This window comes from Mauremys reevesii, linkage group 1 (genome assembly GCF_016161935.1).
Source record: "Mauremys reevesii isolate NIE-2019 linkage group 1, ASM1616193v1, whole genome shotgun sequence".
In the NCBI taxonomy this organism is placed as follows: domain Eukaryota; kingdom Metazoa; phylum Chordata; order Testudines; family Geoemydidae; genus Mauremys; species Mauremys reevesii.
The window spans coordinates 343,367,287-343,390,219 of record NC_052623.1 but is presented as its reverse complement, the minus strand read 5'-3'; the positions used below and the strand labels follow the sequence as shown (position 1 = coordinate 343,390,219).

Below are 22,933 nucleotides of genomic sequence, written 5' to 3'. Positions count from 1 at the left end.
TGCATAGCTAGGGTGACCAGATGTTCCAGTAAAATTGGGACTGTCCCAATATTTAACCCTTTGTCCCGCGTAGGGTGACCAGATCACCACACTAAAATATTGGGACACACTGGGATGCCATCAGACATGCCCACAGTTCACCCCTGCTCCTCCCAGGCTCTGCCCACACTCTGCCCCAGATCCTGTCCCCTCCCCACTTGGCCCCCCCCACGCCCTTCCTCATCCCCCAGCCTGCCGCTGGCTTGCTGTGTTCCTCCTCAGGCCCCCACCCACTGTTCGCCTCCCCGCTCACTCGCTCACCCGCCTGCTGCTCGCCTCTTCACCCCCCCCTCCTGCCACTCACCTCTACGGCGCCAACTTCCCCTCTGCTGGGTAGGTGCTTGCCCACCCCCCGCCTCTTCTCACCCCTGCCCCACCCTTGCCCCACCCCCATTCCACCCCCTTCCCTCAAGTCCCCGCCCCTGCCCTGCCTCTTCTCCGCCTCCTCTCCTGAGCACACCAGGTACCCGCTCCTCCCCCCTCCCTCTTGTTAGGTAGCTCCAGCCCCGGAGCACCCATGGGGTCAGTGCTTCTCTCCCACTCTCCTCCTTACTTGAATATCGGGACAATCGGATGCAGGACAAAGGGTTAAATATCAGGAGAGTCCCGATTTTATTGGGACATCTGGTCACTCTACTGAGGAGGGTTGCAGCAAACCAGCGGCAGGTTTGGGGATAAGGAAGGGCTGAGTGGGGAGGAGGCCAGACCTGGGGCAGAATGGGGGCAGAGCCTGGGAGTAGCAGGGGTTGACTGTGGGAAGGGGCTGATGGCACCCCAATGTGTCCTGATATTTTAGTGTGGTGATCTGGTCACCCTGTGCAGAGCTGTGATGTCCTGGAGCAGCCATATGGGGGACCTGTGAGTCAGAGTCACTATTTATCCCCTACTCCTCGCCAGGATCAAAGGGAGAAGCAACTTGCAACAGCCCTCTACCATGTGTTGCACATTTCCACCCTCATATTGAATCCGCTTTTGCTAAGGAGCAGATCACTAGGAGCTTAGCTTCAGCTCTTCCACTGTCATGGCCAGACTAAAGGTCTGAATCAGTATGCAGGTGGGTGTTGGGGGTCTTATTCCCACGTGCAGCCATGTTAGGGCTAGTCACAATCTGTTCCTTACTCACTGAGGTCAGGAGCTGTGACTCTGAATATGCATAGACAGTGGGGTTATTGAGAAAGAAGGTAGTTTAGTGGCTCAAGCACAGGAGTGGACTCAGGCAACCTCAGCTCTATTCCCAGCTTGGTCATTGGTCTCCTGGGTGACCTTGGGCATGTCACATCATCTCTCTGTGCCTCACTTTCCCCATCTATAAAATGGGGATAATATACTGGCCTTCTTTGTAAAGCACTTAAGATCTACAGGTGAAAAGCACTATAGAAGAGCTAGATATTATTATTACATTATCACTTGTCAGAATAGAATCACACTTCAGCATTGTTTTTCTTTGTGAAATTAGTTTTGGGTGAAAGGTGTCAGACCAACATCTTTGGAAACTGAAGTCCTCTTTATGCTCAGTGAGGCCTGGGTGCAGAAAAGAATCTAAGACAATTCCTAAAAGCCAGCTTTGGTAAATTTTTCTTTTCTTCCCTGAGATGAAGCTAAAATCCAGAGATAAAGAAGCTAAGGAACCAAAGAGGCATGAGTCATAATTGTGAACATGTAGCGGGAAAGGCCTGCTTGTCAGGCTGATAAGGAAATGCAGCTATTCTCACAGCTAGTTTCTGATACTGATTTCATGTCAAATATCAGGGCCTTCTCCCACTCTGCAGTTCATCACTGCAGACACAAAGCTGCAACCAGAAATTCCAGCATCTGCTTTTCCATCCTCATGATCCGTTTTCCAAAGATAAATAAATATTAAATAGATTTTCTTCATATGTGAATTTAGAACTTATGGAAAGTATCAACTAAGTTTTTCAAAAGTAACCGGGTTGTCTGGGTCCCCAGTTTGAGACACCTCCAAGGGGACTGATTTTTAGAAAGTGCTGAGCACAAGACTTCTGAAAATCAGGCCCCTTTAAGGAAATTCCAGCTGGGAAACTACAAATGGAGACACTTAAAATCACTTTTGAAATTCTTGACCATCATATTTATTATGCTATTAGCCACAGAACAGCCAAGGCACAGATAGCGCAGAGGAGTAGCTGTAGCTAGAGCTGTGTGAAAAAATTATGACCTTGGAAGAACTGGTGCAAAATCATGCCTCGTGTTTATCCTGCTTTGCAATAAGTCTAAAATGTTGCTATATCACAAAGGAACATAATAACTCATAACACATTATTTTTATGCTCATGTGGATTTCCCTGTTCCATATATACAAAATAATATGCTTGTAGGGTGACAAGGTGCAGGCCTGAATAGATTATTATAAACTTCTTTAGGCCATCCAAATCTACCCCTGGGCCCTACTGCATTAACTTTTTGGAGTAGGGCTGGTAGAAAATTTTCTATCAACTGTTTTTCAATGGAAAGGAAGAGTTCTAACAAAACAATTTTCTATTGGAAAAAGTTTCTGCTTTACATGGACATTTTTAATATATCATCCAAAAATGGAATTCCCCAAACATTTTGACTGTGAAATGCCACAATGGTGCTACATGGGAGTTGAGTTTGGATGCTTTATAAATAGATGGAGATATACCTATCTCATAGAACTAGAAGGGACCCTGAAAGGTCATTTGAGTCTGGCCCTCTGCTTTCACTAGCAGGACCAACTACTGATTTTGTCCCAGATTCCTAAATGGCCCCTTCAAGGATTGAGCTTACAACCCTGGGTTTAGCAGGGTAATGCTCAAACCACTGAGCTATCCCTCCCCCTTGCACTGAGTTATCCCTCACCCCTTATGCTCCTTTTCTCTTCCCAGCTGGCCTCACCTCCCATGATGTACTCCTTACCATGTGATGCTATTATGCATCAAATCCCCTCGTCAAGAGGAGAGATCATGGTTCATTATGAGAGCTGTAATCTAATCAGGAAGCCTGGTCTATAGAAAAGGATGGGAGCATAAGGCATCTGAATAGCAACACCCAAACACTGAGTTTTTCCAAATCATTTTTTGGTCAACATATTGCACTGAAAATGTTAAGTTTTCTGTGGGAACCTATTGGGTTTCCCTTGAGACCTCTTCCTCTCGGTTCACCAAGAACACGGTTCAGCTACAATCTCACCACTCAGGTTCCTTTATTTGATCAGACTCAAGTGTATGGGGGAAGTATAGGATGTACCACAGATCCAAAGTTACACAGCAAACCTCTTCCTTTATACACAGTACATAGCATTTACTATACTTTGCATCACATATTTGGGGACTGGTTTGTCACTTTGTAGGAACCAAACCCTGTACCGCAAGCACTGTCTATGGATGACTTACTCTTTACCTCATCTTATGTTACAGGCTTGTCTTATCCATTGTTATCTTGTCCATTGCAAATGGTTTCCTGGGTGTTCCTCCTTATCATAGCTAGTACAGATTTCTGTTTCCAGCCTGCGGATCCATTTATCTCCCTAATCTTGTCTCCAAAGAAATAAGGCCTTATCCATGACCAATTACTCATGTCAAGCCAGGCCTACATTCCATTGCTGTTGTGGTTTTTTATATTCACATTCATTTCATTTGCCTCATATTCCTGTCTTTTTGTGCTTTCTTTTTTAAGTTAACTACTTAGCAACACATTCCCAAGACCACAGTCGTTGTAATCATTTGAATCACTATTAATATGAGGCTCAAAGTATGAACCAGGTGGTGTAAACTTAGCTCTTGTGGTATTGCCCACTATGTTGTAATTCCATATTATAAGCTTGATCTACTATATTATAATTATAATATTATAATTATTGATCTAATAATTCTTCTGTAATTTTAACTCTGCTTTTATTTTAATTACATTATAAAAAACTGGTACAAAATATAAAAATCTTTCCATTCATTACCATAGGAAATTTAGGTGTGAAACAGAACATAGGTCAATTAAAAGAACATAATTGATTATAGGATTAGCTACGAGTGTCTTTGGTGTGAGATCTAAAGTACAACTGACCTGGGGTAAGTCACTGGTCCTTTGGGACTGGGCATAACCTGAATATTGCTGGGATCCTTGGTGTAAGGGACCATCTATCACAAAAGTAAGCTTATCTGGGTGGCAAGACAGATTGGAGTCCCAAGGGGACTGCCCAGGACTCCCTGTTAAGGCTGTTATAGTTGCCTAAGCAGTTTACACTTGATAACTGGTTGGTGAAATCTAAGAACAGAACTCATAACCAATTTGGGATTTGTCCTCTGTTTCCTAACAGAATGTCCTGAGGTTGGTACTCATGCTCTTCAGTCACTGCCAGACTGCTAGTCACTGGTGTAGTCAGCAGAATTCACATACCAAGGTCAAGTAAGTTTATAGATCACTATCCCAGCGCTATTAAAAGTTTAAACTTGATATTAAGAGTTTTAAAGGTTAAAGAATAGACACATTGAGTGATCATGAGTAACATGATGGGCTTGTGAGAACAGAACTTGAACAGTTATGTTTGGAGAGGGGAATATCCTATAAAAAGAAAGCCCCAGTCCAGGAGCTGAGAACTTTGTTCATAATTTTTGACCAGGAGCCTTGGGAAGAAGAGGTGAAGGAGCCTGAGAACCCTTCTGCCCCAGACATCAGAGAGGAGTCCACTGAACTGGAAGTGGCCTGTTTGCAGCACTTGAGAGCCCAGGAAGACTGTGAGCATCAAAGACTGATGAAGAAATTGCAAGTCAGCAAGACCAAAGCAGTCAAGACAGCTGAGGAGAAAGCCCCCCAAAGATGCATAAAACAAATAGCAGCAGTCAAAACCAACAAAGAAGTTGAGGAGAGGGCACACAAGAGGCAGATGGAAGTTCAAACATTGCAGCTCAAATTACTGAAGCAGCAGAAGGAGCTTCCCCATCCAGTGAGTACCCCTTCTGCCCTTCCCCCCCAACACATGGGAGTGGGATAAAGTCTGCCCAATTAATGAAGAAACTGACCAAACAGAAAAGTTCCTGTCCACCTTTGAAAGACTATGTGGGATGCACAATATTCCAGTGGATACACAAATGCCTGTCCTCTTATGCAGATTAATGAGAAAGCCTGACAAGTTTTTAATGATATGGAGAAGAGTGACGTTAAGGCGTATAAGAAATTTAAAGAAAATGTATTGAAAAGATTTAAGATTACCCTGAGACCTATCCGCTGAAGTACAGGAACCTCAGAATGTTTGACAACATCACTCATGTTGAATATGTTCAAATGTGTAAAATCAATATCGGAGGTGGGGACTGAAGGTCATTATGAAAAACAATTTGACAAAAAAAATCTGTGACAAAAAAAAAAAAACATCCACAGTTTTGGAGGCTGCAGAAATTGCTGATGAATACGTTGAATCAAGGGCCCATGGGGGGCATAAATCTCAGGGGAAGGGAAGTTCCCATCACCCAGGTTAAGAGGGAAGAAGGGATTGGAAATAAACCTAACTCCAACTTTGATAAGAAGAGAAACCCCGTGGGAGCCCAGGGTTTAAAGCCCCCTACCAGAAGGGAAGTAGTCTGTCATCACTGTGGAGCTCCCAGCCATATAAATCCAAATTGCCCCAAACTTAAGGTAACACCACAATCCACACCCCCACCTGCCACAGTGAATGCCGCTACCATTGCTCCAGAGGTGACAGTACAGCAGGTGGAAATCGTAGTAAACATTATTAGCACTGAGCCTTGGGGGAGTAGTGAAGAATTTGTTAAAAATGCTAACGTAACTGGCATAGATTGTAAGGCTGGAGGGACACAGCGTCCCAAGTCACTTTGGTCAAGGAAAGGCTTAAATAGATTTTCTAGTGGCCTCACATGTTGGAGACAGTAAAAAATTACTGTCTCTTATGTCAGAAGCGTAAGAGGTTAAAGGCACCCTGACTTTGCAGCCATTGCCCTTCATTAAGGAGGTGTTTGCCAGACTGTCTGTAGATAGTGTAGGGCCCAGGGGTAAATTCTAGTGAAAAGAAATTATTTCAGAAAACTTTGGCTCCTTGACAATAGAAAAACATCCTCATTTCTATTCAGGGTAATGATCACCTCCATTTCAAGGAAATAAGCGATAGTGGAATGAGATACAAAAAGTAGCTGTATGAAAAACGTAGGGCAAATCTTAAGGAACATCACACTGTTTTATTAGTGGTACAAAAATCATATATTTGTATTGCAGTACACAATTCTTTCACATGATAATCAGCTATGCAAAACGTTTTATTATCTGATCATGCTTCTTGGTAGCACCTTGTGGATATACATTGGCTGAAAATAGATACTAAATTAGAACTCCATTAAGATACTGAAATCATAGATTTCAAGGCCAGGAGAGACCATTGTGGTCATCTAGACTGATCTCCTGTATATCACAGGCCATGGAACAGCCCCAAAATAATCCCTAGAGCAGATCTTTTAGAAACAAAACATCCAGTCTTGATTTAAAAATTGTCAGTGATGGTGAATTCACCATGACCCTTGGTAAATTGTTCCAGTGCTTAATTAACCTCACTGTTAACAATATATGCCTTACATCCAGTCTGAATTTGTCAAGCTTCAACTTCCAGTCATTGGATCGTGTTATTCCTTTCTCTGATAACATGAAGAGCCCATTATCAAATATTTGTTCTCATTTAGATACTTAAAGACTGTAATCAAGTCACCCTTTAACCTTGTCTTTGTTAAGATAAATAGATTGAGCTCCTTCAATCTATTATTATAAGGGATGTTTTCTAATCCTTTAATCATTTCTGTGGCTGTTCTCTGAAACCTCTCTAATTTACTGCATCCAACAAAGTGGGTATTCACCCACGAAAAGCTCATGCTCCAATACGTCTGTTAGTCTATAAGGTGCCACAGGACTCTTTGCTGCTTCTAATTTACTAACATCCTTCTTGAATTGTGGGCTCTAGCACTGGACCAGCATTTTAGCAGAGGTTGCAAGGCACCGGCGCCAAATACAAAGATAAAAACAACTTCTCTATTCCTATTTGAGATTCCCCTGTTTATGCATCTAAGGTTTCAGTTATTGCTTTTGGCCATAGTGTTGTACTAGGAGCTCATGTTCAGCTGATTATCTGCTGTGACCTCCAAATCTTTTTCAGAGTCAGGATAGGATAGATGGTCACTAATTCTACTTCAGTGATTTTATCTCTACATAAAAAGAAACAATTGCCTTGCTTACACTGAAAGGAATATATCAAATCTGGACTATTATTTCGATGGAAAGCTACAGAGCATGTCAATTCATAGTTTCTTGCCAATGGATACCCAACTAACTAATGTCATGATATGGCCTGAGATTCAGCCAATCAGAAAACTACCCAAGCCTAAAAAGCCCAGAATATTAAATGCTACAAATTTTATGGACACTTACAACCAAATTTAGTCCAGTCATTAGTGAAAAGCTTATGTAGCAAAGTTATAGTCAAGAAGTCAATCTGTGTGCACATGGCTAGAACATTAACTGCAGTTACAGAACCTCTGTAAATAGTTCTTTTAATAAACAGCCTATTTAATTTTAGAAACATGGAGTCCTCTTATGTTATTGGAGTTAGGCCAAGTTAAGCTCTTCAGAGTAGAAATAAGCCCAGTCAGACCAAGGTCCCAGACCAAAGGTCCCCCCAGCTACCACTGCCAGCAGCTGCCAATGCCAGAGGCCAGTGAAGGAAGAGAATGATCATGGTCTGATCTCTCCTGCTCTCCATCTCCATCTCCCATCCATCCCAGGCCCATCCTCTAGGATACCCATTTCCATCACCTGGCTAATTTATGCCATATTAGCCCACCCCCCATTATAGCAGTTCCCTTTTAAACATTGTTATAGTCCAGGCCTTCCTACACCTCCCTCTCAGGAGAGTTAAGAAAAACTGTTTGCTGCTTGAAGTGAAGAAGAACTTCCTTTTTTTTATTTGTTTTAAACCCCTTATTTATTCATTTGACTAGTTCTAGTTCTTGTATTATATGAATAAGAATAAGTAAATTTATTTTCTACTCAACATCTCTCCATCATTTATATCTTTATATACATCATATCCCCCCTCCCTCCTCTTCTTTTGAAAAGTTGAAGAGTCCTCCTCTCTCTCTCCTTTCTCATATGGGACCCCTCTCCCTCTCCTTTTCATTTTTTTCCCTTTTCTTTTTTTTTTTAGAGAGTGATCTTTTTTTTGAGTGAGGAGACCACATCTGTGCACAGTATTCGAGATATTGGGCGTACCATTATAATATATAAGGGCAATTATTCTCTTCTTTATCTATTCTATCCTTTTTATTTTCTTTGATTCTTTTTTTTTTTTTTTTTTTGACACCCTCGAACAGATTGTCTTTCACACGAAGACTCGAGAACTTTTAACTTGACTCTTTTCCGTGTAGCTAATTGCCCCCCAATCATATGTATATTATAGTTGGGGTTATTTTTTTTTTTATTTTTACTTTTACATTTATTTACATATATTTTGCCATTTTTTTGCCCAATCCTGCAACTGTTGCCACCTCACTGTTTACTCCCTTTCTCCAGATCATTTATGAATAAATTGAATAGGATTGGTCCTAGGACCTTGAGGAACACCACACCACTAGTTACCCCTCTCCATTCTGAGAATTTACCATTTATTCCTACCCTTTGTTCCCTGTCTTTTAACCAGTTCTCAATCCATGAAAGGACCTTCCCTTTTATCCCATTCTGTGTTTGTACCTAGCATAATGGATGTTCCAGTATGGTTCAATAAGGCATTCTAATTGTTGGGTTCTCTGGAACCCAGCTTCTGAACTTTTGAATATGTAGCTATTACTAATTAGAACTGGAAAAAAAATTCACATTTCAAAATAGTCAAATGTTGTCATCTGTTTCAAATTTTGATTAAAAAAAATCAAATCAGTTGACATTTTTGTGAATAGTCAGCTCAGATTTATACTGAAGTGCAGTAGGGTTCCCCCCACCCCACCAGATCATTTAGTCTGACCTTAGGTATATCACAGGTCATTAAATGTCACCCCCACAAAGCCCAGCAACCAGAATCAGACCATAAGAACATAAAAACATAAGAACAGCCGTACCGGGTCAGACTAAAGGTCCATCTAGCCCAGTATTTGTCTATCGACAGTGGCCAATGCCAGGTGCCCCAGAGGGAGTGAACCTAACAGGCAATTATCCAGTGATCTCTTTCCTGCCATCCATCTCCATCCTCTGACAAACAGAGGCTAGGGACACCATTCCTTACCCATTCTGGCTAATAGCCATTTATAGACTTAACCACCATGAATTTATCCAGTTCTCTTTTAAATGCTGTTATAGTCCTGGCCTTCACAACCTCCTCAGGCAAGGAGTTCCACAAGTTGACTGTGCGCTGTGTGAAAAAGAACTTCCTTTTATTTGTTTTGAATCTGCTGCCTATTAATTTCATTTGGTGACCCCTAGTTCTTGTATTATGGGAATAAGTAAATAACTTTTCCTTATCCACTTTCTCAACATCACTCATGATTTTATATACCTCTTTCATATCCCCTCTTAGTCTCCTCTTTTCCAAACTGAAGAGTCCTAGCCTCTTTAATCTTTCCTCATATGGGACCCTCTCCAAACCCCTAATCATTGTAGTTGCCCTTCTCTGAACCTTTTCTAGTGGCAGTATATCTTTTTTGAGGTGAGGAGACCACATCTTTACACAGTATTCGAGATGTGGGCGTACCATGGATTTATATAAGGGCAATAATATATTCTCAGTCTTATTCTCTATTCCCTTTTTAATGATTCCTAACATCCTGTTTGCTTTTTTGACTGCCTCTGCACACTGCGTGGACGTCTTCAGAGAACTGTCCACGATGACTCCAAGAACTTTTTCCTGACTCATTGTAGCTAAATTAGCCCCCATCATATTATATGTATAGTTGGGGTTATTTTTTCCAATGTGCATTACTTTACATTTATCCACATTAAATTTCATTTGCCAAATTAAATTTCATTTGCCAAAGTATTACAGCCCTCAACATAGGTGCTGGTATAAGAGGTGCTGAGGGTGTGACAGCTTGAAGTGGTTTCCATCATATACAGGGTTTACAGCTTGGTTCAGTGGCTCTCAGCACCCCGACTATACAAATTGTTCCAGCACCACTGCCCCTCAAGAGATTAAACTATGTGTATGTAGGCCCAGTGGTCAGAAACCCTGGATTCAATTCTCTGTTCTACACTAGACTTCCTGTAAGATTTTGGGGAAGTTATTTACAGCTCAGTTTAAATAGGGGTAGTAATATTTGTCTACCTCACAAGGGTGAAATGAGAAGAAATATGCTAAAGGTTGCAAATTGCTGAAGTAATGTGGTATAGGGGATGTGTAAAACCCCTTCTGTTAATGAAAAAAACCCTCTTTGGATGTGCTATAGTATTTATTTCTAGAACCGGTAGAACATTTTCTGTCAATCAATAGTTTTTGACACAAAATGTTTTTTTGATTAAATGGATTGGATTTTTTTGTGGAAAAAAAAATCTGAAGCCCTCCTGACCCCTCAAATGAAACATTTCCACTTTCCAAGTTGTCTTTTTTTGTCAAAAATTTTCACCGGGAAACAATTCACTTTCTGACCAGCTTTATTTATTTCACTTTCTACATCAGAGAGGCTGGGCCTTTTACTAGAACTTTACATGGCTGGGGCTCGATCCTACAAGGAGATGAGTGGCCTCAAAACAAAGGCAGCGAATGCTTGGGGATGCTCAGCCCCTCAGGGGAAGGGGGCCTGCATTGATTACTTTCTCCATTACAGTATTGGATGGAATTTCACTCAACTGAAACTTTTCTTCACAGCAGGGCAAATCTTGAGACCGCCTCAAATTTACTGAGGGGAGCTATGCACCAGCCTGACCAGGACAGGCCTATGAGGTGAGGGGCATGACATGGCTCCATAGCTATGCCTTAATCCCATCCTTTGAAGCCTTGGGAGAGAATGTAAGCTCATGCAAAAGAGCTTTCAACCCCTCCACTAGCTTCTGCTGATCCTGGTCCCTCCCCTTCCCTATGCACCCTGGAAACCAGTGCGACCTGGGGCTGCAGGAGCCTCAGCTGTGAAGGAGAAAGGGGGGTCTGAGGGTGGGAGGGATGCTGGCTTAGACAGAGCCCCCTACAATAAGTGCCAAGGTAGGGGGATTACAGGAGGCTGTCTCTACCCTTCCTTGAGTGGGAGGGGAGCTGTTGGGGCTGTGGATCCCCCTTCTTGCCTGTGTGGGGCCATTGACCTTAGAGTGCAGGAATTTTCAGCCTCCTCTCTCTCACTGAACTTCCTCTGTTCTTTTAAGGAAACCTGACTTCAGGTGGCCCTGCTAATCGACTTACTTCACACCCTTTCAGTGCCAACAGGTAGGTTAATTGAGTTCTGAAGCTCCCATTAAACCCCTCAGTACCAGTGTGGCATACATGCTCCATCGTAGGATTGCTCAGTCCCCTCATTATCTCCCAAGTTGACAGCTCTCTGGGATGGCTCTACTTTCCAGCAGGGAGGTCGGAGTTATCTGTGGGAGAGTCACAGGTTGTGTCTTCAAGGGGAGAGCGGCTTAGCTCAAGGATTCTACTACTGGAGCCCAGCCAGAGTGCGTAGCTGTGACTCACCTTTACTCCCAAGGAAGTGGGGACACAGGATTTAGCTCAGAATGTCCAATACTATTAGAGCTTTATACTGCCGTCCATTGCTGCAGTATTTGGTCATCCAGAAGTGCACAGGTTCTTGTCAGAGAATTGTGAAAAAAGAAATTCTGAAGAATACAAATACATGAACATCAGGTTCTCCCCCACCCTTCCTTTTCGCTCAATCACTTCATTAGTTGATGCAACTGGCAAAGCTAAGTCCATTATAGAAGGCTTCAGTCTTAGGAGATGTTATAGCTTTCCAGCAGTGAACTATTATGCGTTTCACAATTAGCACAGTGTGAAAACCATCATTCCCATGGATCTGTGAGTTTGCATTTTGCTTTAATGAGGCCCAAGATAAACTGCTCAAGTTTCAGTGCATCAAGTATTAAATTGACCCTGGAGTGTAGGTCACCCCAGGAAACTGTAATTTTGAGGCAGATCATAGTGTGTGCAGAATTGCCAGTCCCATGTGTTAAAAATCACGAGCCAGCCCTGCCCTCCCTCAAATCATGAGATTTTAAGATATGTTGTTTCAGGTTCTTTTTATTTGCCTTCTGTTTTTTGAGCCTTTAGCCATTTCCCTATAGCAGAGGCGATCTTACCTTTCAGCTTACTTCCTCAAGCAGTCACCACCTCTCCCTACTCCATCCCCAGGGGCAGGGGCGGCTCCAGGCCCCAGCATGCTAAGTGCGTGCTTGGGGCAGTAAGCCGCGGGGGGGCGCTCTGCTGGCGCAGCGAGAGCAGCAGGCAGACTGCCCTCAGCAGCTTGCCTGAGGAGGGTCCGCTGGTCCCGCGGCTTCGGCGGACCTCCCGCAGGTTAAGATCCTCACATGACTGCAGGAACTAGGACATTAAGAAAAACACCAAATATTGTGAGTATGGCAAGCACCTGGGGAATACCTGTACATTATTATTTATCCATCTTTTTTGCACCTATTTATTAATTGTAGGGATGAGGATTCAGCACACACAAAAATGATTTTTTTAGTGGATTATACAAAGGCATAAAAGCAGAGAGAAATTTATAATATTTTGACTTATTTTGTTCCATATTTTTCTGTCCAATTTAACGCTTACGTCCTCTCTCCATATAGGTCAGCAGTTTCCCCAGAGGTGTAATTAGGACAGAATTTGGCCCAGGATCTGGACTACAAATACTGCTGAATTCCCTCTTAGCCTAATTAACGGCAAACACCAAGTCTCCCACTCTAAGGAAGAAACCCACAGGCAGGGGGCAGGGAACTCTGCAAGCTCCCCTGGGAGTTGTTTCTGACCAAAAATCTTCCCTAGGCTGGATAGTTTTGGGCCTTGAGGAGTTTGCAGGGGGCAAGGCCGTGAACCTCTCAGGTCCTGTGGAGAAGCTGAGTCTCTGTGAAATTGCTGGGTCTCTTAGTAGTAGCCGTGGTAAGAAGCCAAAGTGAACTAGAGCTGCTGCAATATCAGCTTCTGGTCTGGACTAAGAGCTTTGATCCCTGCCCACACTCTAGGCAGGAGGTTGTGACTGCTAGATCTTTGCAGTTGTAGATCCAGTGGGCCTCACATTCTTTTCAAGCTTCTTTTCTCTCTGGGCTATACAGAGTTGGCATGTAGCCCAGCTCTGACCACCACCGAGGGTATGGAATACCTCTCATGCCAGTTCACACCAGGGCTGAGACTGGTCCATAGTTTCAACAGGTTGGATGATTGTTCTGCAGCACTGAGATATCAATTCCTTGGAGACCTGCAAAATGCCATAGTGCACAGCAGTGTTATCACAGGTGTTTGCTCATCTCATCAGGCAAAATTTGAAGTGAACAAAGCTCGGGAGAACATACTGAAGGGGACTATCCTGACCTGCCTGGGGAATAGATTGGACAATCCAGTAGACCTTTCTGTCATTTTATGCATGTCTGTTTGTACATAAGAACAGCCATACTGGGTCAGACCAAAGGTGCATCTAGCTCAGTATCCTGTCTTCTGACAGTGGCCAATGCCAGGTGCCCCAGAGAGAATGAACAGAACAGATAATCATCAAGTGATCCATCCTCTGTCACCCATTCCCAGAGGCTAGGGACACCATCCCTGTCCATCCTTCCTAATAGCCATTGATGGACCTATCCTCCATGAATGTATCTAGTTCCTTTTTGAACCCTGTTATAATCTTGGCCTTCACAACATCCTCTGGCAAAGAGATCCATAGGTTGACTGTGCATTGTGTGAAAAAATACTTTCTTTTGTTTGTTTTAAACCTGCTGCCTATTAATTTCATTTGGTGACCCCTAGTTCGTGTGTTATGAGAAGGAATAAATAACACTTTGTTATTTACTTTCTCCACATGAGTCATGACTTTAAAGACCTCTATCAGATCCCCCCCTTAGTCGTCTTTTTTCCAAGCTGAAAAGTCCCAGTTTTACTAATCTCGCCTCATATGGAAGCCATTCCATACCCCTGATCATTTTTATTGCCCTTTTCTGAACCTTTTCCAATTCCAATATATCCAATATACGCAGTAGTCAAGATGTGTGCATACCATGTATTTCTATAGAGGCAATATGATATTTTCTGTCTTATTATCTATCCCTTTTTTAATGATTCCCAACAATCTGTTCACTTTTTTGACTGCTGCTGCACATTGAGTGGATGTTTTCAGAGAACTATCCACAATGACTCCAAGATCTATTTCTTGAGTGGTAACAGCTAATTTAGACCCCATCATTTTATATGTATAGTTGGGATTATGTTTTCCAAAATGCATTACATTACATTTGTCAGCATTGAATTTCATGTGCCATTTTGTGGCCCAGTCACCCAGTTTTGAGAGATCCTTTTGTAGCTCTTTGCAGTCTGCCTGGGATTTAACTATCTTGAGCAGTTTTCATAGTATCATAGAATCATAGAAATGGAAGGGACCTCAAGAGGTCTTCTAGTCTAGTCCCCTGCACTCAAGGCAGGACTAAGTATTATCTAGACCATCCCTGACAGGTGTTTGTCCAACCTGCTCTTAAAAATCCCCAATGATGGAGATTCACCTGCCTAGGCAATTTATTCCAGTGCTTATCCACTCTGACAGTTAGGAAGTTTTTCCTAATGTCCAACCTAAACTGCCCTTGCTGCAATTTAAGCCCATTGCTTCTTGTCCTATCCTCAGAGGTTAAGAACAATTTTTCTCCCTCCTCCTTGTAACAACCTTTTATGTACTTGAAAACTGTTATCATGTCCCCTCTCAGTCTTCCCTTCTCCAGACTAAACAAACCCATTTTTTTTCAATCTTCCCTCAGAGGTCATGTTTTCTAGACCTTTAATCATTTTTGTAGCTCTTCTCTTGACTTTCTCCAATTTGTCCACATCTTTCCTGAAATGTGGCGCCCAGAACTGGACACAATACTCCAGTTAAGGCCTAATCAACGTGGAGTAGAGTGGAAGAATTACTTCTCGTGTCTTGCTTACAATACTCCTGCTAATACATCCCAGAATGATGTTTGCTTTTTTTGCAACAGCGTTACACTGTTGACTCATATTTAGCTTGTGATCCACTATGACCCCCAGATCTCTTTCTGCAGTACTCCTTCCTGGGCAATCATTTCCCATTTTGTGTGTGTGCAATTGATTGTTCCTTCCTAAGTAGAGTACTTTGCACTTGTTCTTATTGAATTTCATCTTATTTATTTCAGACCATTTCTCCAGTTTGTCCAGATCATTTTGAATTTTAATCCTATCCTCCAAAGCACTTGCAACCGCTCCCAGCTTGGTATCATCCGCAAACTTTATAAGTGTACTCTCTATGCCATTATCTAAATCATTGATGAAGATATTGAACAGAACTGGACCTAGAAATCATCCCTGCAGGACCACACTCGTTATGCCCTTCCAGCTTGACTGTGAACCACTGATAACTACTCTCTGGGAATGATTTTCCAACCAGTTATGCACCCATCTTATAGTATCTCTATCTAGGTTGTATCTCCCTAGTTTGTTTATGAGACGGTCATGAGAGATAGTATCAAAAGCCTTACTAAAGTCAAGATATACCACATCTACTGCTTCTCCCCATCTACAAGGCTTGTTACCCTGTCAAAGAAAGCTATCAGATTAATTTGACATGATTTGTTCTTGACAAATCCATGCTGACTGTTATTTATCACCCTATTATCTTCTAGGTGTTTGCAAATGGATTGCTTAATTATTTGCTCCATTATCTTTCCGGGAACAGAAGTTAAGCTGACTTGTCTTTAACTCCCCGGGTTGTCCTTATTTCCCTTTTTATAGATGGGCACTATATTTGCCCTTTTCCAGTCTTCTGGAATGTCTCTTGTCTTCCATGGCTTTTCAAAGATAATTGCTAATGGCTCAGATATCTCCTCAGTCAGCTCCTTGAGTATTCTAGGATGCATTTCATCACAAGTTGAAGAAATCTAACTTGTCTAAGTAATTTTTGACTTGTTCTTTCCCTATTTTAGACTCTGATGCTACCTCATTTTCACTTCCATTCACTATGATAGATGGCCAATCGCCACAAACCTTCTTGGTGAAAACTGAAACAAAGAAGTCATGAAGGGGAGAGGGATAGCTCAGTGGTTTGAGCATTGGCCTGCTAAACCCAGCATTGTGAATTCAATCCTTGAGGGGGCCACTTAGGGATCTGGGGCAAAAATTGGTCCTGCTAGTGAAGGCAGGGGGCTGGACTCGATGACCTTTCAAGGTCCCTTCCAGTTCTAGGAGATTGGTATATCTCCAATTATTACCACTTCTGCCATTTCCACATTTTCTTTTATTGTCTTTCTCCCCTCATTGAGTAATTAGCCTACTTTGTCCTTGGTCTTCCTCTTGCTTCTAATGTATTTGTAGAATGTTTTCTTATTTCCTTTTATGTCCCTAGCCAGTTTGATCTTGTTTTGTGCCTTGGCTTTTCTGATTTTGTCCCTACATACTTGTGTTGTTTATATTCATCCTTTGTAATTTGACCAAGTTTCCACTTTTTGTAGGACTCTTTTTTGAGTTTTAGATCATTGAAGATCTCCTCGTTAAGCCAGGGTGGTCTCTTGCCAGACTTCCGATCTTTCCTATGCAGTGGGATAGTTTGCTCTTGTGCCCTTAATAATGTCTCTTTAAAAAACAGTCAACTGTCTTCAATTGTTTTTCCTTAGACTTGCTTCTCATGGGATTTTACCTACCAACTTCCTGAGTTTGTTAAAGTCTGCCTTCTTGAAATCCATTGTCTTTTTTGTGCTGTTCTCCCTCCTACAATTCCTTGGAATTATGAACTCTACCATTTCACCCAGGTTGCCTTCCATTTTCAAATTCTCAACCAGTTCCTCCTTATTTGTCAAAATCAAATCTAGAACAGCCTCCCCCTAGTAGCTTTCTTCACCTTCTGAAATAAAAAAATTGTCTCCAATACATTCCAAGAACCTGTTGGATAATCTGTGCCCTGCTGTGTTATTTTCCCAACGGATGTCTGGGTAGTTGAAGTCCCTCATCACCACCAAGTCCTGTGATTTGGATAATTTTGTTAGTTGTTTAAAAAAAGCCTCACCCACCTCTTCTTCCTAGTTTGGTGGTCTGTAATAGACCCCTACCATGACCTAACCCTTAGTTTTTACCCCTTTTATCCTTACCCAGAGAATTTCAACAAGTCTTTCTCTTGTTTCTATCTTAACCTCAGACCAAGTGTGTACATTTTTAATATATAAGGCAACACCTCCTCCCTTTTTTTCCTGTGTGTCCTTCCTGAGCAAGATATACCAATATTTCAGTCATGCATATTATCCCACCAAGTCTCCATGATGCCAGCTATGTCAGAGTTGTGTTTATTTATTAGCATTTCAAGTTCTTCCTGCTTATTCCCCATATTTCTTGCATTAATTCTGTCTTGTCTCTCCCTTATTTCTGCTATAACAGCCCATGCTCCCCCCAGATTCTGACCCTTGTCCCAGATCTCCATGTTTTTGACTTACCTGTGGGCTTTGGTCATTTGCCCCCATCAAACCTAGTTTTGTATCATCTGCAAATTTTGCCACCTCACTGTTTACCCCTTTTCCCAGATCATTTATGAATATGTTAAATAGGAGTGGGCCCAGTACAGACCCCTGGAGGACACCACTGTTTACCTCTCTCCATTCTGAAAACTGACCATTTATTCCTACCCTTTGTTTCCTATCTTTTAACCAGTTACCAATCCATGAAAGGAGCATCCCTCTTATCCCATGACAGATTACTTTGCTTAAGAGTCTTTGGTGAGATACCTTGTCAAAGGCTTTCTGAAAATCTAAGTACACTATAACCACTGGATCCCCCTTGTCCATGCTTGTTGATCCCATCAAAGAATTCTAGTATCATTTGTATCCATCTTTGTAGGCCATCTATTGTCTTGTGCCTTATACTTCTGGGCAGGGCCTTTCTTTTTGTTCCATGTTTGTACAGTGCCTAGTACAATTGGATCCTGGCCCATGACTAGGGCTCTTTGGAGCTGTGATATTAATCATTAATATACACCTCAGTCAAGCAAGCATTAAATCTCTGGTTAGCCTGACGGCCTGCTGTGCTCACTACACTCTACATTAGGCCAAGCTGTAGAAATCATTTAGCTACACTTGAACTGAAGTGTCTCGAGGGAAGATTTAATTTAGATGTAAAGATAGCGATGGGTTTTTAATGACACATCTATTAATTGTTCAGAAACTGTATGGGGCCTGATCCTGCTTTAGATCTGCAGGCAAAACTCTGACCGACATTGGTGGGAATTGTGCCTGAGTGAGGACTGCGAGAATAGGACCACAGAGGTTTAGTTGCTGAAGTGTTGCCAACAAGGGGCACCATCCAATTTTTTCTGTCTCAATCAGTGACTTGTAAAATACTATATCCCCCTGCCTGCCACAAATCCATTAGTCCTCATTCCCCCACCCCCCCAATACCTCATACAGCCCCCTGCCGAGGGTTCCTTCATGAGACTGCTCTGGATAGCTCTTGGATGCCCTGTGTGGTAGCTGTTCTCAGCAACAGCAGACAGACACCTCAAGTCTCATGCCTGAGTTGCAAGGCATGCATTTGAACCCTGGCTCACATACTCACATTTACCTCAGGAAATCTCATGGCGCAGAGCCTGGGTCTGCCAGCAAGAGTCCATGTGCTGGCTCACAATGTGGCTCAAATTTGGCCTGGCCACCCCTGCATCATGGCAGTAGAGTAGGGGGCTTCCCAGTTACAGCACCCAGCTCTGGTTGATGGGGGGCCTGGCTAGAATCTGATAGGCTCTCAGCTCCTAAACAGTCAGCCAATGGGGAGGCAGTAAGTGGAGCTGGGTGGGGTGGAGTGGGAGCATTGAGGGGGTGGAAAGCGGAGCAGCATGAAGCAGCAGCAGCCTGCACCTGGTAGCTGCCTGGTTAAGTTATCCACATTTCTGTGACATCATTATTCAAAAAACCTCTCACTCACTGGAGATCTCCGAGATGCACTGGTGGCAGGCTGTCTGTCTCACAGACACTACTGGCAGTGTGTTGTAGTGGATGGACCATACGGTGGTCTCTGGCTGTGTAGTGGTTAGTTGGGTGAGGGATAGCTCCCCTCTGGGGAGAGTTAGGGCATGTGTCCCCTTTGGTTCTTGAGGTGGGCAGATCTCCCCTAGCTGGTGAAGGCAGGGAGGGGCTAGGGAGAGAGTGGGCCAGTGTTGGTGTAGAAGAGTGGACGCACCACTGGCATGTCTCCTCATGGCTGGGCATGGCATAGTAGCCTCTCCTCATCTGCTCCAGCCCTTTGGTGGTCTGCCTCTTCTAGTGATAGCCCTTCATCCAGGCCACTTATAGTCCCCCCCACAACTTCTGGGGTATGTTGAATCCAACAACCACAAGTCCAATGCTCCTGCATGAGGCCTTCGGCCCCCAACTCTGGGTCCCATGGTCCTGACACGCTCTCTTCTCAGGACTCTCAAAAGTCCTTATTCCCCCGTACCAGGAGCTTCACCCCACCTCCTTGGTGGCTGGTGGGGGGAGCGAGGTCCTGCCTCTTCTCTGGATTCCAGCACAGGGACTGTCTGTCTATTCAGGACCCCTGCTTCCTCCATGGGCCTATCTTCAGGCCTTTCCCACCAGCACATGCCTGGGCTCACTGTATACCTACATACTCCTCAGGCTCCAAAGCCTCTGCCTTCCTAGGCTCCACAGCCTCTCTATGTTCATCTGTCACTCAGGCCAGGACTCAGAGGGCTCTCCCCTGTAATCCCTCAACAAATTCCAACTGAAAATGTGAACTTGAACAAAATTCTGCTCTCCTAAAGCTCTTCACCCCTGTTAAGTTTCCCCTGTGCCCTCTTCCTCAATTGAATAATGCCCAGGGCTCTCTCCCTGGAAGTCCCAGTCCTGCCCTTTTATCAGGGCCCACCACTGGAGCTGGCTCTCAAGTGGCTGCTCTAAATCTCTCCTGACCCTTCACCAGAGTTTCTTCTGAAGGTCTACTCTCCCCGGGACCTCCTTCCCCCTTGTGCCCTGAAGCCTTTCCATTATAGTATCCACCCAGTGCCTGCCCAGCTGGGTCTCATGCTAAGTTAGTTCTGGCCCATCCTTCAAGTGCAACCATGTGCACTAATTGAGCTCACTATCTCCCCTTAGCCCTTTCAATACCAGCGTGGAGTTTACACCCTATAATGGTTAGGGTGGGCAGTGGAGGAAGAGGGTTCCCACAGGGAGCAATTCAGACACATAGGTACTGGAAGCAAGACAGGCTGGCTGTAGTGGCTACAGGATTCCCACTCAGTGCAACAGCGGCGTGTCCCTGTCTGCTCTCCTCCTTTTCCTGAGCTGCAGGGTGGAAGGGAGGATTGTGGAGCATATGCAGTGCATCCTCATATGATCCTAGATGCACTGTTGAATGATGCAGGATGGGCCGTCCCCTTGCAGCAACTGCTGTGATTGTGAGTGGGTGTGATCGGAGAGGGCCAGACACGTTAACAAGCAGAGTTGGCTGTAGCATCCTGGATCTGGCTGTGAAATTGCTTTTTGGCTGCTTCCTACTGAAATGAAACCTATTTCAGTCCATCATTATCATGCCACTAGGAACCATTAGCTCATCTACAAAGCATATGCTGATGTGCAATCCAATTTCAGCTTATCGTTCCCAAATAGCTGCGTTCAAAATCCAGTCAGACTCTGAATGAGTCTGTGTAAACCCTCCCAGCCCTAAGCCTTCCCTCCACCATCTGATGGCCTCCTTCTTTTTGGACCATGTTGAGCATGCTCTGCCCCCACATGGTTCAAGGAGCTAGGCAAGTGAGTCGTCTTGCACCCTTTGTCCGGCTGTTCTGCAACAGAAAGGAAGCTAAACCCACTAGAATTTATGCTGCAGCATTTGGTGTTTACTATCAGAGCTGGTCCTGGGGCCATGCAAAGGGGAAGGTTCACATTTTCCAGCTTTTCTTCACAACTGTGACGGCTATAAACTTATTTTTTTTTTAAAAAGGAGCTGAGATTCTCATAATGGCAGGAGATGGAACTTGAAGAAAAAAATTCACAGCATTTGTGTTAAAATAGTGGGAACCGGCATTCTGTAAAGCACTCAGCAGATAAAGGGCCAGCTTTTGCCCTCAGATATTCCTGTTGAACGCTGTTGATTTCAATAAGGCTGCAATCCAAGGACCACGTGAGTCCTTCCATTGACTTCAAGGGGCTCTGGATCAGGCCCTAAGATTGTCCAGCTATAAAATGTTACATATTAATGCAAATGCACCCCAGTGGACTGGACTCAGAGGTATTTCATTGTATGTTAGCAGAGAATACTAGATAGTGTAGAAAATAGTTTTCAACTCTTGTTGCTCACCAGGAACCAGAACTCTAACTCACCTGATACTGGGAATAAGAGATTAGATACAAGGGATCAGAAAGACCATTCTCCTAACAGGCTCAAGATTGCAGGGTCAGATTCAGCCATGGTGTAACTCCCCTGACTTCACCAGGGTTACACCAGAGATAAATTTGTCCCACACACTATCTTGCAGTGTTCTCTGCATCCCTTGCACATGGCAATCCCTCTCCACTAATCATTCAGCTTTCCAGAGAAGCCCTTGTGTTTGCTCACACAAAGTTCTAGTATTATGCCATTTAGTCTTTCTCCTCTCTCCATAATTATCTGTTTAGAATAATCAGCAGCAGAAAGTGAATTATTTTCTGAACTGACAGGGCTCAATGGGGAGGTGGCTTAATATTATGCTAATTCAGCCCTCAGTTCTCTTTAGAAACTGTGCAGGTACATTCAGGTTGAAGGCAGAAGCACAGAAGTCTTTTGTTATAATATTTACGTGTGTTTTCCCTTCTACTGAAAAATAATCTTTTTTTTTTAATGATGGCTTAACCAGAGGCGATACCAGATATTGTCTGCAAAGTGCTAGAAATGTATCTTAGAAGCTATGAATATATTAGTATCCTGGCTGAGAGCTGAGGAAAAAAATAATATATATAAAATAACAATAATGAATTTAAAAAAGAAAAAAAATGTTCACATGCCACAGGGTTTTCTCCAGACTGACGATAAAACTGAAAACCACTTTGAAGATGGGGAAATTGCAAATGCAGAAACTGTATTCTGGTATCTCCATCTGTGTCATCATGAGCTTCAAGTGGATGTGACTTGATCAAAGAGTTACCAGAAAACTGCAACCAAGAATCAGAAAGTGTCTGCTGAATTTTTAAACGGGCAGTTCCATTTTGTGTCATTCAGGCAAGAACTGTTTTCTTTTGCTTATTTATTTATTTTAGGCTTTTGAAGTCATTCTGCAGGCAACGTACTCGGGAGGCGAGCTTAACCTTTGTTGTGTTTTATCATTCCCGAGCAACTGACTCATAGCAGAGAGTGGTGTACCTCCTCCCTTTAAATGTCAAAAAGTCTCACGTTGTCATTTCTGTATGTCAGCTAAACTTTCTGAAGAGACAGGGAAGGGTTTCTAGTCAATGGTTTCCTAGAAAATCTTCACATGAAGGATGGTTGTTGATGAGAAACGTCTGGCTTAACCAGACAAAAGACGCACAATTCAGTGAAAGAATTAGACACACACTTAGACATGGAGTTTGGAAAAGATTTTCAACGTGACTAGTGGTTTAGAGACATATTAAAGGGGCTTGATTTTTAGAAAGCCCTGAGCACCCTCCTGGAATAAAATGAGCCTGCTTTAAATATCTCAGGTTTGTCACACAAAACTGGAATCTTCCAATATCATTAGCCATTTTGAAAATCTGGGCCACAAACTCCAGCCTTAACTTCTTCCACCCCTTCTTGTGCCAGTGTCTGACAGCTCATGTT

At 43.2% G+C, this 22,933-nt stretch overlaps 1 long non-coding RNA gene across 1 annotated transcript; it reads left to right on the top strand.

Moving 5' to 3' along the window:
• The first annotated feature begins 4,376 nt into the window (after positions 1 to 4,376).
• On the top strand, positions 4,377 to 22,181 carry LOC120395307. The gene is made up of 5 exons (XR_005592577.1): positions 4,377 to 4,419; positions 4,634 to 4,957; positions 10,856 to 10,930; positions 11,344 to 11,404; positions 22,146 to 22,181. It is a non-coding gene; the product is annotated as an uncharacterized LOC120395307 (long non-coding RNA).
• The last annotated feature ends 752 nt before the right edge of the window (positions 22,182 to 22,933 follow it).